A 5000-nucleotide genomic window follows, 5' to 3' on the forward strand; every position below is an offset into this window, starting at 1 on the left:
TAAAAACAAATGTGCCAGAGTTTCAGACTGAGCACAGAATGGACACCCCTCCCCAACAGTAGGATCCAGGTGTACCAGATACATGTTGGTGGCTATGGCTCCATGTATTATCCTCCATTGGAGGTCAGCTGTCCTCTTATCAATAGGCAGTTTGTATAATGTTCGCCAACAGCCTTTGGGAGGCACCTGGACCAAGCACACCCGCCCACCTCGCCGATTTTACCCTTCCAGGGAAGAGGCATGGGACACCTTTACACATATTCTGTACATGGCCTTCTTTCCCACCTCCTTGAACTCCCCCCAGCTCCCGGGGTATCGAAGGAAAGCAGCATCCCCACGTCCTCCTCGAATGCCCCCGCCGCAGCACTAACAATCAGTGCAGGGAACACATAATCCAGACCCTCCTTCCACCGATCAGAATTGGAAGTGTCAGTCACATACTGCAGATGAAGTACTGGCAAGGAATCACAGACCTCAGCGACGACCTTCCTCAGTAGGCGAGACGATCGGATCCCCGCTCTTTCTCCCAGCTCCTCCAACGACCTATTCCTGTTCCACATCAGATGACCCAGCTTAGTACACCCCACGCCTAACAGGCATGAACATAGGCTAGCTGAACCCAGAACACGGGACTGGATGGCAGTGTTGTGAAAAAGAGGCTCTTCAAAAAGCCACATCCCTGGTGGCGTGCAGGCCTTACGGGACTTGACCAGAACTCTCCAAGCCTGCATAACAGACTCATAAAATGGAGTCAGGCCAGGCAACTCACCCCCCTCCAGCTTTAAGAGGAAAAGGTGCTTGTCTAAGCCCAAACAGCCCGCTCTCCTCATCAATGCGTAGGCTGTGTCAACCCAGCTAGAACCGTCACTGTACAACAGTCTCTGGGCTGCTTGAAGCCGGAAAGCCATGATCCTGGAAGAAATGTCCACCAGGCCTTGCCCACCCTCGTGCAGTGGCAGGTACAGGGCTGAAGCTTTAATCCAATGTTGTCCAGACCAGAATAAGTTGACAAGGGTCCTCTGAAGCTCTTGTATCAGACCCTTTGGTGGCTGTAAAATCATTAGTCTGTGCCACAGGGTAGAGGCAGCTAGGTTATTAGCTACCAGTACCCTTCCCCTATAAGACAGCTGGGGCAGCACCCATTTCCATCTTGACAGTCTGGCACACACTTTCTCCACTACACCCTCCCAGTTCTTTTCTGAAAGACATCGGAGCCTAGAAAAACCCCCCAAAGTCTTCATCCCATCTCTGCCCCACTGAAGCCCCCTGGTAACCGTGGAGCGGACCCAATCTGAAGCTGGCCTGCCCACAGCGCTCACTCTTTCCCCAATTAACTCTAGCTGAGGAGGCCCCCTCATACACCTTTAAGGCGTCTGAGAGAACCTTAACATCCACACCCCCCTGTAATAAAAACTGTCACGTCATCTGCATACGCAGACAGTGCTATCGTGGGACCCTTCATTACACCTGGCACAGAGAAACCAGTAAGCTTCGCTCTTAAAAAACAAAGCATTGGTTCAATCGCCAGACTGTATAACTGCCCTGAAATTGGGCATCCCTGCCTGATGCCCCTTTGGACAGGGATGGGACAACTCAAACCACCTCCCACCTTCACCATACACGAGGCCCCAGCATACAGTAAATTCATCCAAGACAAAAAAACATCCCCAAACCCAAAGGCTTTCATTGTTTTAAACAAGTACTGGTGGTCCACACGATCAAAAGCCTTCTCCTGATCCAAAGAAAGTAAACCCACATTTACATCAGACAGTTTACAAATGTCCAAAACATCTCTTATTAGAAACAAGTTGTCAACAATAGAGCGATCAGGTACACAGTAGGACTGGTCCTTGTGGACCAACAATCCCAGATACTCTTTCAACCTGTTTGAGAGACATTTAGAAACAATTTTATATTCTGCACACAGCAAAGCAACAGGTCTCAAATTTTTTATGAGAGCCAAATCCCCCTTTTTGGCAACAGTGAAAGTACCGCACGTTGACAAGATACAGGAAGAGAGCCCTCATGAAAAGATTCACACACCACTTCATAAAAATCCTCCCCAATAGACCCCCCAAAAGTGCTTATAAAACTCAGATGGTAAACCATCAATGCCAGGGGCTCGGCCTGTTGAGAGCTGCATAACTGCTGTGGACAGCTCTTGCAGTGTAATGTCAGAGTCCAATGCGACTCTTTGCTCAGGTCCCAATTGAGGAAGACCGTGTAACAACTGTTCAGTACACAGAGAGTCACAATCCTCCGCCTTATAGAGGGCAGAATAGAAATCCACGGCATGTTGACGCATTTCACTGTCATCCGTGGTCACCTTCCCATCAGGGAGACGAAGGCAGACCATCTGTTTACGTTGCAATGTCGACTGTCCTAGGTTTTTTTAAAAAGCACTAGGAGCATCCATATCCTTGAGGGAAGCGAAACGAGACCTAATCAAGGCACCCTTCACTCTTTCATGCAGAAACGACCTCAGTTCATGTTTCTTGTCCTGTAAGTTCATGACTAGTCCGGGGTCATTCTGAGTGAGCAACTTCAATTCAATAGATGTAATGTTCTGCTCAAGGGCCCTGATAGTCTCTTTAACTTCAATTCGAGACAGAGCAGTATACTGTTGACAAAATAATCGTATTTGGGCCTTCCCAACCTCCCACCATTGTCTCAAGGACTCAAAATTCCCTTTTGTAACCCTCCATTTTTCCCAAAACATGACATCATGTAACAATTTAACATTAAAATACCAATAAGATGATGACCTTCGTGGACAGGACAAGTGAATATCAACAGTGACAATATGGTGATCAGAGAAACCCACAGGAGTAATGTCACACCTTCCAACCCTACTACAGTATTGCTCAGATACATACAACCTGTCTAACCTTGCTGCACTGACATGACCTTCATTAACTTTTAGCCATGTGTACTGCCTAACTTTTGCATTCCTTACTCTCCACACATCAGAAAGCTCAAACTCAGTTAATAGACCAGACAGACAAATTGCTGACCGCAGGTGAGGTTCTTCAGCGGTGCGATCAACAGTAAAATCCACTGTACAGTTCCAGTCCCCCCTAAAACCATACACCCCTCTTGGTCACACTGTCTTAAGGTTTCCTTTATTTTATCAAAACCAACAATACGCTCTGTACCCTCATTAGGAGCATAAACATTCAAAAAAACAAACAAAAACCCCATAACATCCACCTTGACCAATAAAACCCGACCCTTGACAATCTCTGTTGTAGATACCACAGTCACCCCTAAGCCTGAAGAAAACAAGATTGCCACCCCAGCACTGAAATTAGTACCATGACTGAGTATATACTGCCCCTCCCACCACATACCCCAGTCAGCCGCATTTTCCTCATCACTATGTGTCTCCTGTAGGAAAACTACATTAAGCCTTTTCTGTTTTATTACTTCTAATACCCAAGCCCTCTTATTCCTGTCCCTTCCTCCATTAATATTGAGAGAACCTACCCTTAGTACCTCCATATAGAAAAGAAAAAGGAAAAGCAGAAGATACCACAGAGAAACCAGACAAAGAGAATAGAACACCCTATGAGGCATAATCATCATCATTATTTAAATTTTCTCTTAACCTGACCACGTTTCCCACCACCTTTTGCTGCTGCAACAGCAGTAACAAATTTCCTCAAGCGAAACCGCTTCTTCTCACTCAACTGGTCTAACCCCACCGTCTTCTGTAACATCACAGCTGACCTCACAAACTTATCAACATCAAAATAATCTGCCAATTTGACAGATTTCCCAAAAGTCTGATCCAGAAACCCATTTACCTCCTCTAGATCGTAAATTGAGTCCTCACCAGCTGATATCGTATCAAGAGAGATATCCATATCCTTCTCCTGATCCTCCTCAACTGAGGCCACATACCACTGACTCCCCTCTACCACATCCCTTTCAACACTCCCCACTTGCACCCCATCACTCGTACCAGGCATCTCCTCCACTACCTGGGAGACTAGCCCCACCTGAACCCCATTACTCGTAGTGGGCATCTCCTCCACTACCTGGGAGACTAGCCCCACCTGAACCCCATTACTCGTAGTGGGCATCTCCTCCACTACCTGGGAGACTAGCCCCACCTGAACCCCATTACTCGTAGTGGGCATCTCCTCCACTACCTGGGAGACTAGCCCCCCTGTACCCCAGCACTCATAGTGGGCATCTCCTCCACTACCTGGGAGACTAGCCCCCTGTACCCCAGCACTCATAGTGGGCATCTCCTCCACTACCTGGGAGATGAGCTCCAAATGAACCCTCTCCTGTAACCCATTACTTGTAGTGGGCATCTCCTCCACTACCTGGGAGATTAGCTCCACATGTACCCCCTCCTGTACCACAGCACTCGTACTGGGCACCTCCTCACCAGTCTGAGGAAAAGGCCCTTCAGATCCATCCTTACCTTCTACAACAAACATTTTCCGCTGCATAACATTTCCCTCTGGTACAAGTTGCACCTCTGTGCCCTCAACACGGACAACTTGTTCCTCAGCAACAGATGCGTGTGGCTGCTCTACCACTGTCAGCCCACCTCTTCCTACATCAGTGGGCCCAGGCGTTACGAGGACCACCTGCGCCCCTCCCTCTGCCTTCTCCCTTTTCGGGCAAGCATGTCGCTTATGACCAACATCCCCACACTCAAAACACCGTTGACTACCTGTACTAGCATAAGCCATATACAATCTATTGTCATACTTGACTTTAAACGATAACTCCAAAAGTCTGCTCCGGTGAGTCCAAAAACATAAACACCTGTCGCCGAAACGACATTACCTGTTTCAACGCCGGGTGTTTGCAACCCAATGGGACAACCTTAATTGAACTTGCAAACTTCCCAAAGCGCAATAACTCGCGCTCCAATAGCTCATTTGGAATGAACGGGCGGTACATTTGAAATCGTTACCCTTGTTGGACGGAGAAAAAAGCGGCGTAACTTGAATAAACATTCCTTTAAGAAGTATGCCATG

Source organism: Coregonus clupeaformis, unplaced genomic scaffold, assembly GCF_020615455.1.
Source record: "Coregonus clupeaformis isolate EN_2021a unplaced genomic scaffold, ASM2061545v1 scaf0389, whole genome shotgun sequence".
Lineage (NCBI taxonomy): Eukaryota > Metazoa > Chordata > Actinopteri > Salmoniformes > Salmonidae > Coregonus > Coregonus clupeaformis.